Below are 13,416 nucleotides of genomic sequence, written 5' to 3'. Positions count from 1 at the left end.
CAAACATTTCACAAAATCCTGTCTGATTATTAATTTTTATGTCAAGTTTTAGTATTAAATGCGAATAAAAAAATTAAGCTAACTTACATTTTTTCTTAAAGTTAGATTGTTGGAGCAGGGAAAATGACATTTTGTAAGATTCAGTTAATTCTTATTTCAATTTGACAAATTGGTTCATATTTATAACATGGCCTGAGCTAAACTGTAGAATCAAGCTGTAATTTCCTTTGACTTTAGAAAATGCTTCTTACACTTAACAGGTGTTAAAAAACTCATATACCACGAAATTCACAAATATTTAAAAAATGCAACATTTAAGAAGATATTTGTCTAGGTCTATAAGGAAATTTAGGAAACAAATTTTTTTCATAAGTTTTTATAAGGAAATTACTTTTCAGAACTTTTATTTCTTTAACCAGTAAAAAATAGTAAGGACATATTCAACCACAATTCTGGTTGATTTAATCAGACATTATTTTAGTTTGTTTTAATTTAAATAAAACTTAACTGTATCTTTAGATCCATGTTTCTACTAATTTCCAAAAAAATTATAACTTAAATAAAAAATAAACTTTTTAATTCAAATTTGTTATTACTATTTTATACTAACCTCTTTGCTACATTTTGGGCCTAATTTTGATTTCAAAAAGTCATTACAGTTTTCGAATTCCTTCAAGACCTTTTCTACTCAATTAAAATTATTTTTTCATTTACTTATAAAGTAAAATTAGATTATTACCATTTTGGATTTCAAATGCACTATAATTAGGCGCGACCGAATATGTGCTTGCGTGTCGCGCCTCTACAAGTATGTGGCCGAAAAAAAAAAAACAAAACAAAACAAAAAAACAAACAAACCACAAACTTGCCTGCCGCGCCAACTACCAGTACGTGGTGCAACTAATCTCATGTTGTATCTAGGACCTAATATCTTTGAGATTACCCACTCGCAAATGAGTGTCTTCTGCTACAATAGCGCACGCTGTTTCAAATCTTTACCGTACATCCGGCTGAACTCTCGGTATAGAAGACTGATGGAATAGACATTAAGCTTTCACAAATAATTTTTAACTATTAATTTGTTAATTACAATTCATAATAATTGAGTGTAATAAAAAAAAACCATATATGACAACGTAATTACAATATTTGGAAGGCTTATAAAACCGTATACATTAATTTAGTTTCATATTATGGTCATAGATTTTCTTCTATGTAAAAATCCCTCATCAGATGATTTTATCAAACACATTCTAAAATATATTCCCTCTTTTTATCTTCAAAATATTTTGCCCATACAAAGTAACTAGAGTGATTAGGGATATTGCCGACGCCCTTTTAGCAAACTACACTTGCAATACAATGCTTTTATTAAAATTGTGGGCATTTAAAATAGATGCTTGTACGTACGTAAATATTCTATTATGAATGTAAATTGTAATTAAATATTTACGAAATTAGACAATTTATATTCATCAAATAATACTTTTTGTTGCCACCTACAGTAATAAGACGGAACTTTCCCTTTTGAACGTTCCCGGAACGTGTGAAATATCCGCCGCTTGCAAGCGTTGAATTGAGACGTGAGGGAAACCTTGCCTTATTGTTTTTCTTTTAACAACAAGTATCTCGTAAACCGTAAGAGATAGGTAAAAATGGACGTCATTTTTTAGTTTTAAGTACCGCATATACTACACTGTAATATGATATCCATATCATAAACTTCCATAGATTTTGATCTATTACTTTCGATTTACGCGATATTTATTCATAACAATAAAAAAACGGTAATTTCTGTTTGAAACGTTCCGCTCACATTGCAACGCCATCTGTATGTTAAAATGTGAATGCATGTGAGTTTCAAAATACGCCGTATTTGTTGATCAGTTTCATGGAGAATAACCATCTTAATACAGATCTTTGATTTATAAATATGTAACATGTGCTTTTAAAGACAAAGAAAATGTTCCTATAAAATTAATATAAGATTAAAAAAGACTGAATATGAATTGAATTTGCATAGACTGAATTTGAAAATTACTCTTTTATTTCACGAGAAAATTAGTGTATTCGTTTATTGTCTTCCATATCCTTACGCATCTTTTATTGTTACTCATTTAATAAAAAAATAAAACGTTTTTTAGTATTGAATTTTTATTCATATCACATTATGTTCAAGAAATGTTTTTCATAGACTTTTTTATGTAACAAGCACACACGTAATTGCTGTTTATTCAATCTGCAAAGTGTGAACAATTAAAAGGAACACTTTTAAACTTGAAAGTTTTCCAAGTTGTTTAATGTGACAAATATTTAAGAATATTATATCAAACAAACGCAAAAGCAATAAGCAATTCAAATTTAGTCTTAAAATTAAAAGAAATTTCGGGTAACGATCCAACGCTACTATTAGGGTAGTGATGTTAATTTAAAAGTCCTGTGAAAGTTAAAAGAGAATGTATTTCTTATCTTGTAGTATTTTCAGAAGTTAGTTAATTATTTTTAGCAATATAATATAATCTTCAACTTCGCTCCTCTGAGAAATGAACCACAGAACTTCCGATTGCCTTTCGGGTGCTTTTCCCTTGAGATACTAAAAATCGAAAGAAAATTCTTTTTCAGACATACATGCATCATTTTGTCAGGTGTTACATTTCAAGTTTTCAAAGGTACAGTGAACCTCCAGTTATGTCCCCGCTCGTCTAGATCCCCGGTTCCTATATGCACTTATTTACCCGTGCGCAGTTACTTCACCTCCCACCACGGTCCCTATGCGGACTATACGGTCACGCCCACGAGGGGCTGACCAATTAAAAAAAAGAGACCCGACGAGCGGGAAGTTTGAACTAAGTATTTTAATGATGTCATGAGAATGCAGTTATCTTTTTCGAGAAAATATTCGAAACGTGAAAGTAACTCTTAAATGACATATTGGTAAAATTTTTCAAGTGTAGAATGTATTTTCTCAGTCATATTCCATTCTTTTGACGATTGATGACCTTTCAGTGTCCCGTAATATACCAACAAAACTGTCCGAAATTTGAGATAAGAGTATCCGATCTGACACGCTAACCTCAAATTTGGGATATTTTATATCGTGACACTGAAAGATCTCCAATCGGCAAAAGAATGAAACATGACTCAGAAAATAATTCTAGACTTGAAAATATTACTGTTCAGGCCTTTATAACTTACCGTTGCGTTTATAAATTGTCCTTTAAAAAGTCCTCTGCAGTTGCAGTCCAGAGCCATGTGGGTAGCACGGAGTAATAATAAGGAGACCGATCTTCGTACATACGTTCTGACTGCGGTAACTGTACATTTATTGCGTTTAAAGATAATGCTCACAAGGAAGGGGACATGCGCACTGTGAGATGCTATCTCTTTTTCTCCTGCGAAAAGTGTGCGAGTGAGTGCCCCTGCTTGACAAACACAACACATATTACCAAAGATATTAGGTCGTAGGTACGGCATGAGATTAGTTGCGCCACATACGGGTAGCTAGCGCGGCAGGCAAGTTTATGGTCTTGCATATATATATTGCTTTTAGTTCGGCCACATGCTTGTAGAGGCGCGACAAGCAACCATATATTCGGTCAGTTTTGTCATATCACATAATTCAGGGTTCATTTAATGCCACATTGCCAAATTTAATACTTCACTATTTTAAAAAAACCGTGGGTTACGCTAGCTTAATGTTAAGCTGACGGAACCCCATGTCAGATAAACGTTCAATCGAGTTTTATCCTATCACATTTTTTCAAGATTTCAAAATTCTATGTACGGTTGTTATAGTATTCGGAAACTCAAACAATTTATCCCTATGACTTTTTTCTATAAAAAGAAAATTATCAGAGTTAGAGCATTTACAAATTCCAAAAAAATAAACTAAAATTACCATGTTAAGCCAAACAAAGTATGATATGAAAAAAAGTCAACAGAAGAAAGCGTTCCTTTTTGAAAGCCCTACAAGACAATGATAACAGCTTTTTTAATTTGGTCGAAAAGTTGAAAATTCCAAATTTGATCGTACCACAAATTTTTGAAATCACATTTTTTCAAGATTTCAAAGTTCTATTTACGGTTGTTTATAGTATTCGGAAACTCAAACAATTTATCCCTATGACTTTTTTCTATAAAAAGAAAATTGTCAGAGTTACAGCATTTTCAAAATCCAAAAAAACAAACTAAATCGAACATTTTAAGCCAAATAACGCATGATATGAAAAAAATTCAGGAGAAGAAAAACGTTCTTTGAAAGACCTACAAGCTAATCATAACAACTTTTCTAATTTGGTCGAAAAGTTGAACATTTCAAATTTGATCTTACCAGAAATAATAAAAAATTCAAAAATTCAATTTTTTGTCAAACTATGCAAGATACGCAATAAGTGAATTAGCTGAAATTGCGCGCCATGGAAAGACCTACAAATTTGTAATGAATCACTTTGCGATAGGACGCGTAGTTTTTGATTATAGTCGTAAAAAACATTAAAAATTAAAAAATTAAAACATTTTGGACTAACGACACAAGCTACGAAAAAAATGAGACGAAACTTTTTTATCCAAAAAAGAGCTCTAATTTTTGATAGACACGTAGTTTTTGCTTTAGTCGTAAAAAATAACATTCAAAATAAAAATATAATTTTTTTTGGAAAAAAAGACATAAGTACGAACTAAAATTAACTGACAAAAGTTGTTCGCCTAAAAAGATCTATAAATTTATTATTAATCATTTTTTGCAAGGACTTTCAATCGTAAAAAATAAGATTGAAAAATAAAAAAACTAAATTTTTGGAAAAAGGACAGAAAAGACGAAAGACGACATAGGACCCTGTATAGGTTCCTGTATTAGAATCTATGCAGATGCGCATTTGTTTTTATTTTATCGTAAAAAACAAGATCAAAAATAAAAAAATTATAAAAACAAGGAAATAAGAGTTAGTATGATTCAATTTTTATGCATATTATGAATTGTAATGATATACATTCATTGAAATGATACATTTTTCAGCGCAGCTTAGAATACAATTTAAAGCAAAATAAGAAACAAATATAAAAATAATCATGATAAATACAATTTGCTCTTTATTTTGAAATTTTTTAATAAGCAACCCCAGGCAGAGTTACATAAAAAATGTATTATATTTGATATAAAAGTGTTGTGTATAATTAAGAAAAGTTGGCTTGTTGAAAAAAATCGAGTGCGAAGCACGAGCTACGTGATGAGAATGTGTTCGTTAAAGCCGAAAGAGCTTCAACTTTTGTTAAAGAGTTCAAAATCACATAATTACTGTTCTCGGTCTGTTGACCTTTGATTTCAAAAGGTCTGTGTACGAATGCGGGAGAAATGCAAAGACCGAGCGCAGAGTGCAATTGCTATCAGTCGCGTTCCGAAGGTGTGCTCAAATTCTCGAGCTAAGTTCTTTTAACGAAAAAGAATTGACAATCGCAAAATTACAGTGGTGGATGTTTTGAGTCTTAATTTTGAAAGGTTTGCGCAAGAATGTGCGGAAATATAAAGACCGAGCGCGTAGCGCGAGGTAAATACATAATCTAGCGCGAAGCGCGAGATAAATGCATTATCGAGTGCGAAGCGCGAGAACAAACAGTCGCGCGCCCTAGGCGCGCTCAAAATTGCGAGCGAAGCGAGCCGCGCCCGTAACGCTCCATGAGAATGTGCCCGCATGGCGGGCAGATTTTATATCAAATATATTTAGAATTTCTGAAAAAATGTGAACACAGTTCGTTTAAATCACTTGAAATAATTACAAGTTTTAATTAATTTTGAATCTTTTCAAAACTGCTAAATATCTCTTAAAATTACTCATTTTTACATTCTCATCATTTATGACTGAGAAAGTATTAGAATTGTCGGAAATTTGACATCACAAATTTTCAACGGATCTCCACGTTTCGAGGCCTCCTGAATCCGAGAATCAGGTTTTCACGATGGCGTCTGTCTGTCTGTCCGTCCGGCTGTCCGTCCGTCCGTAAACACGATAACTCTCGAAAAAATTAACGAATCAAATTCATCTTTGGCACACTTTTTTTAGGTCCTAAAAGAAAGGACGAGTTCGTGAATCAGCCATTTTTGATAAAAATTCAAAAAGTAAGTGCATTTTGAAAATTTTTCAGAACACTTTTTTCAGAATTTGAAAATTCTATGTACAGATATTTATAGTATTAAGAAGAACAAACAATTTATCCTTATGACTTTTTTCGATAAAAAGAAAATTCTCAGAGTTATAGCGTTTTAAAATTTTTTTTAATCAATTGAAAATCAAAATTTGAAGCCGAAAAACCCACGATATAAAAAAAGTCATGGAAAGAAAAACATTTATTTTTGAAAGCCCTACAGGATTCCCATAACTAATTTTTGGATTTTCTTCAAAAATCGAAAATTCAAATTTTGATTGCACAAAAAATAATGGAAAAGACAAAAATCCATTTTTGGGACAAAGCATGTAGAATACGAAAAAAGATGAATTAACAAAAATGGTTATCGCAAAAAAGATCTACAATTTCGTTAAGAATCACTTCTTGGTAGGACGCGCACTTTTGGTTTTATTCGTGAAAAATTATGTTGGAAAAAAAAATTTTTTAAATGTGTGGAAAAAGTTACGAGAAAAAAATCCAACAAATCCTATTTACAAATGTCTGTCGGGAATCGAGCGCGCAGCGCGAGTGTCACGATGAGAATGTGTAACTCAAAGCCTACAGAGCTTTGAGAAACTTAATCTTTAACTATACTTAATTAAGTAGACAATTCAGAGTATGGAAATGCATATAAATACTGCCATCTAAAAGAGATCTTTTTGATAAAGTTTTTTTCAAGCATTCCAAATGCAAAGAATAAATATCCGAGCGCGAAGCGCGAGATTCAACCGTCGTGCGCCCTAGACGCGCTCAAACTTGCGAGCGAAGCGAGCCGCGCGCGTAGCGCGCGATGAGAATGCAGTTTTTTTTTGTACAAATAAGTGTTCAACTGTTATTCATGCGTCAAAATTTAACAATTTCACTCATAAATAAAACACTTTTTAAATAGATCAATCAAAATTGTAAAGCTAAGAGATCAAAAGTTCTTCGAAACTCTAAAGATTCAAAGCTTTCTATGTAAAACAATTCAGTTTTAAATTGTTTTCTTTTAAATATTTGGTTTCAATTTACTCCTCTTAAATGGACAGTGAGATATTGCTAAATATTATATACTTATTATTTTTCTACATTAAGAAATGTCAAATTGAATGGGATAAAAATGAAACAATTTAGACACACAATATTTTTAATTTAATAAAAACCTTTAATTATGATTCTATTATTATGGATTTATTTTCAAGTCAAAAATAGTAAAACGCACGTTTACATTTTTTAATCGCTGAAAAAATTACTAATAGTAATATATTAATAAATTCATTCAATAAATTTAATATAAAAAATTATATAAAGGAATACCTGAAACTCTGAATGGAAAATAGATTATTGATGAAGCATGAAGATTTATATTTAAAAATAAAATTATCGGAATAAATGATATATTAATTTCAATTCTTATCCAGACTTTAAGATTGAAACAGATACAATCTGGAAATTATCAAATTTTGAACGGATCTAGAATTGTTTGGTGAAATCAATTATTGTTCAGATTTCTATACTTAGAGTACATATCCATTTTTAAAATAATTTATTTATTTACATCTTTAGCTGATAAATTAAAACGGTTTTTATCAGAAATTTTCAACTTCAAATCCAATTAATTTTTATTTGTTTAAATCCTCAAAACCGCACTTTAATTATTTCAAAAACTATTAAAATTTAACTTGGGCAGATATTGCTGAAAAATTAAAAAACCTAAAATGGAAAATTTTTTAAGTGAATGACTTTCGAATTTCGCATTCTAAACTAAATGATATAATAATTTATAAAAATCTCAGTTTAGGAAATTATTAAAAAACGGTTGAAATAAAAGTTGAATCAAAGTCCCGGTCTCATAAAATTCCCATTCTTCCAGGTTTTCTGGTCCAGCGGCATACCTGCACTGCATTATATAATTTTCTTTATGCAGAACTTTCCCACTTGATTTCAATTTCATTTTATTTGAGACAGATATGTCACTTTTTGTCTGCAGAAAGAGGTTATGAATCACGTAACCTAAAATTATAGTTAATCTGTATTTTTCTTTAACGATCTTCAACATTATTATACTACATTTGATTAGGATTCAAATATTTCTACACCTCAAAAGTTCAAGAAATTTTTATGCTTACATTTTACATTTTAAGATCCTTTAAGTTTGCCGCCTTACGTTCCAAGATGGAGAAATTAAGCGTGGGTGCTTATTGGTTCGGTTTTTTTACTTGCGCGTGGCTAGACCATGTATTTATTGGATCATGTGCCAAGCCATTCAGTTCAGCTAAGTAGTGGGAAAAGTTGGAAGCAGTTGGGGTTGGAGGGTATAGTGGGTATATGGTATGTGATAAGTGTTGAAAAATTCACATTTTTATATCAAATACTGCTCATTATCGAATTGTTTCGTTCTGTATTGAATGCGGGAATTTCTTAAGTTTATGGAAATCGCGCTCTCGTACAGAAAGATTCTCTAGAAAATTGGTGAAAAGAGTTGAATTATTCCATGGGAAAAAGAAATGTTCTCACGGTACGTTCGTGTCATTAATGTGTATTGGCTGGTGTGTTTTTGTAAGATAGAATATTCTCACTTGTAACGTCACGCGCTCTCGCCGATTTTGGGAAAAAAGTGCCCGTATACCTCTACTAGGTATTTTCACTTCAACCACCAGCTAACTTTATTTCTTGAGTGCTGAGAGGAAAACAATGGACCAAATGCATAGTACAGACCTTTATTACATTCTCATCATTTATGATTGATAAAGTATTAGAATTGTCCAAAATTTGACATCACAGTTTTTCAACGGATCTCCACGTTTCGAGACCCCCTGAATCCGAACGATAACACGATAACTCTTGAAAAAAATGAATGGATCTTTGGCACACTTTTTTATGCTCTAAAAGAAAGGATGAGTTCGTTAACCAGCCATTTTGGATAAAAATTCAAAAGGTTAGAGCATTTTCAAAAATTTTGGGACCATTTTTTCCAATTTAAAAATTCTATGTGTAGCAGCTATTCGTAGTGCTGGAACACTAAAAATGTAACTCCTCCATGTTTTTTCTATAACAAAAATGATCAGAGTTACAGAATTTCTAAAATAAAAATAATAAATAAAAATGAACATTTTATGCAAAACAGCGCACTATATAAAAACAAGTGACGACAAGGGAAACGTTTCTTTTTGAAAGGCCTACAAGATTTTCTTGAAAAATCGAAAATTAAAATTTGGATTGTTCAATGAATAATGAAAAATAAAAAATTTCATTCTGTGATAACTATGTAAGATATGAAAAGTGATGAATGAACAAACATTGTGCACCCTAAAACGATCTACACATTTGTTTTTAATCACTTTTTTATAGGACACGTAGTTTGTGTCTTATTCGTAAAAAACATTTAAAAAGGTGGCACATGAAAAAGAGCTGAAAATTTGTCACATATAATTTTTTGTTAGGACACGTAGTTTTTGTTTTAATCGTAAAAACTAACATTTAAAAAAATGTTAAAAAACGACACAAGGTAAGACAAACAATTAATATGCCAAAGTTGTTCACCCTAAAAGAATATGCATATCTTTTATTATTAATTTTGAGGTAAGACGAGTTGATTTTTTTGTAAACGTAAAAATAAAAACAATGAACTTTTTGGACACAAATTGCAATAAACTGTTTAATATCAAAAATGTTCTTCACAGTTTGCGCACTATTGAACTATTTTACTTCCAATCTCATATAAATAAGATATAGAAACGAACATTTATACTTCAAATTTTATACAAAATTCAGACAAAAAACGCTCCAAATGATGCGCATTTACGATTTTTATTTTGTTAACGCATTCTTTCACGCAGATTTTCTTAGCTAGTATAATTTAATTATATAAATATTTACCTGTTAATTAAACACAACACGCAGCAAACAATTTTATTTATCATAGTTTTCCCCATACTAATTCTTAAACTTATAAATTTAATACTTCAACAGATAAATTTATATCATGGCGATATACAAGTTTTTATAATTCAGATTCAATATTTATCACAGAAGATTGAAAACTTTTCGAACGGGTAAAAAATATTGGCTCATATGACTTATTTATATACAAAAATATTAATTCTAGTCTTATTCAATTCAGTAGTTGACATAAATTTCCCTATTAATAATTTGAATTACCCGCCCAAAATGTCTAGAGTTTTTTCGTCTGCTGCTGTCCAAACTTAATGCATTTCTTATTATTAAATGTTATACATGCTTTTCATGTAGAAAATTACAAAATATGTAAGAAGATGGTCCAATTAATTATGTAAATTATATATGTGACTCTAAACACCTTTTTTCTGTAACAAATTAAAGAATTGTCGATTTTTACCGCGATTGCTGATAATTACCAGTAATTTTGTGGTATTACACAAATTATTATTATTATTTTGTGGTATCATAATAACAAATGCATGAAGTTTGTGAGCTGCAGGTGACAAAACTCTTGAAAATATAATTTTTACTCTTATTTTAACGTTTAAAACAAAATAAACTCATCCTATCTCAAAATTAATAATAAAAAATTTGTATATCCTTTTTGGCTAAACAACTTTTGCATATTCATTTTTTGTCTTACCTTGTGTCGTTTTTTTACAAATTTAATTTAATTTTTAATGTTACTTTTTACGATTAAAACAAAAACTATGTGTCCTATCAAAAAATTATGGGTGGCAAATTTAAAGCTCTTTTTCAGGTGAACAAATTTTACCTTTTACTTTCACAGCTTGGGACGTTTGTCTAAAAATTTTATTTAAATTTTAAATGATTTTTACGTATAAGAAAAAAACTTCGTGTCCTATAAAAAATTGATCTATAACAGAAGTCGATCTTTTTTGGTTGTACAATTTTTGTTCATTCAGTGTTTTCTTATCTTGCATAGTTTCATCCAAAAATGAAATTGTTGAATTTTAATTATTTTTTGTGCTACCTAAGTTTTAGTTTTCGATTTTTTAAGAAAAATTTAAAAGGTGTCATGAAAATGTCGGGTTTTTAAAAAGCAACGTTTTCCTTCTCTTCACTTTTTCTATATAGTACGTTGTTTGGCGCAAAAAGTTAATATATTTTTTTTTATCTTGAAAATCCTATAACTGATAATTTTTAATAATAAAAAACGTGGTGAGGTTAAATTTTTAGTGTTCGAGTACTGCGAATAGCTACACATATAATTTTTAAATAAAAAAAATGGTCATCAATTTTTTAAATGCTTTAACTTTTTGAATTTTTATCCAAAATAACTAGTTAGCGCATTTGATCTTTCTATTTGTCTCCTAAAACTGTGTGCCAAAACACAATCTAATCCGACTAGTCTTGCAAAAGTTATGCGATATAAAACAATACCTTCTTATTAAAATGAGAATGTAAAAAATTAAACATTTCAATATTTAGAAAGTTTTGCCTTCTGTATTTTCTACTGGGCGAACATAAATTTAATTTTATTCATTCAGTATTTAACATATATTTCTTTGATAGTAATTTAAATCACCTGCCCAAAATCTCACAGTTTCGAGAGTTTTGTCCTCTTCTGCTCTCTAAACTAAATGCATTTGTTATTATAATTACATATTATATATGTTTTACGTGCAAAAAACTACAGATTACGTAAACAGAGGGTCAAATTTATTATAAAATTAAAATGTTGGTCTCAAAATACCCTGTTTCATTGAAAAATTAAAGAATTACTGCTTTTTACTGCGATTATCAGTTATTACCGATAATTTTTGGTATGGTAAGGTATTACCGCTGTCAGGCCGAGCAGCGCTCATCTGTAATTTTGACCCTGCTTTATTAATCTCTTCATACAAAATCATTTTTTAAATATAAATTCATTTGGAAATTAGTTTTTATTTTTTAAGAACTATGTAATTAAATAATGAAATGGTAATAATAATAATAATTATTTATTGTGAGGATATTACAAAAATAAAATTTGTTCCCATGCTTTTGGCGCCATTGTTTTCCCCGTCAGCATTCGACGAAGTGAAGTTAGCTGGCGATGAAGTGAAAATTACTAATAGTTTGCACGTGTTGCTGGAGATTTTTAAAGTTCTTTTTCGAAATTCGGATTGTGTATTTCGCAAAATTTTTAGGAGATTTCAAGACACGATACCTACAAAAATTGGAAAAATAAAAAAATTTGGACCGTATACATGTGAGAGCATTGCCGCTGATCACTAGATATAGGATATATTGTCATATTTTATTGAATTCTACAGTTTATGCACCACAAATCGAGTACAAGTATATAAAAATTTCGAAGCTTATAATTTTATGAAGCTGACTTTGTGGTCAAGGTTACCGTATTTTTAGTTATGATTGGCTATTAATATGAATATTAACATTTAGTAAATATTAATATTTTTAGATGTTAATTTTGTTTGTCTACTTGGTCTAAATAAATATTATTAAAATATTGATTAATCTTAAGATTGTGAAAAAAATGCTCTCTAGCTCCACTGGGATATAAGCCCAGGTCCTTCAGATTGCCGGTCTGATGCTCTACCAACTTAGCTACGGAGAGATGAGAATATTTTCTTCACAACCTCCTTACAAGCTGAATGTCATCGTCATTCCTTATACTTGTAAGACTTTTCTTTCTAAATATGAATTCATATTTTATTATTGATGTAGGTTATATCCCAGCGGTGCTAGAGAGTATTTTTTTCAAAATCTTAAGATTAATAAATCTTTTCATAATATTGATTTTGACCAAGCAGACAAACAAAATTAACATCTAAAACTATTAATTAACTTACCTGGTCAAGAAACCTACATCAATAATAAATCAAGTAATATTCCTGTAAAGTAATAAATTTGTTATAATTCTTGTCATCAAATTCCATTGATGATGTAAAATGCTATAGCAGCTTATTGAGATGTTGAGGTTAAGATTTAATTTTGAAATGCAAGAGCGAACTGTCCGCAGTAAGAATGTACGGAAAAGAAGTAGGATGAAAGCATAAAAAGTTGTTTTATATTTCAGCTCGAATAGCATGTGACACAGCTAAATACCTATATTACCGACCTCACTTTTTCGGTTCACTGAATGTTTTTTTGAACCTAAGAACTTTTTTTGTAAATAAGATATCGAGCTGAAACTTTGGAAGATTTATTAGGCTACAATAAAGTACGTTTAGGTACTGCGTTTGGTAGGAACTTCACTGAAAATTATTTTATCTTTTTTCTGAACCTCAACATTTTTTTAACGTTCGAACTTTTTTTATACATAAAATATCGGTCTCAAACTTTGAGAAA

The 13,416-nt window shown here is 30.1% G+C and overlaps 1 protein-coding gene across 4 annotated transcripts in view; it reads left to right on the top strand.

The window, feature by feature from the left end:
• The first annotated feature begins 8,428 nt into the window (after positions 1 to 8,428).
• Positions 8,429 to 13,416, top strand: part of LOC117173977 (protein deltex) — a 130,996-nt gene continuing 126,008 nt past the window's right edge. For 3 of the 4 annotated variants that reach the window (XM_033362683.1, XM_033362823.1, XM_033362912.1), the window contains exon 1: positions 8,435 to 8,656. The gene's annotated coding sequence lies outside the window, so the exon portion shown is untranslated. Of the gene's footprint in view, positions 8,657 to 13,416 lie in introns of all 4 variants that reach the window. The other variant, XM_033362735.1, reaches the window with a different exon arrangement.

The sequence above is a fragment of the Belonocnema kinseyi genome, chromosome 1, assembly GCF_010883055.1.
Source record: "Belonocnema kinseyi isolate 2016_QV_RU_SX_M_011 chromosome 1, B_treatae_v1, whole genome shotgun sequence".
NCBI classification, from domain to species: domain Eukaryota; kingdom Metazoa; phylum Arthropoda; class Insecta; order Hymenoptera; family Cynipidae; genus Belonocnema; species Belonocnema kinseyi.
Note: the sequence above shows the minus strand (reverse complement) of the source record. Positions and strands in the feature narration are given on the sequence as shown.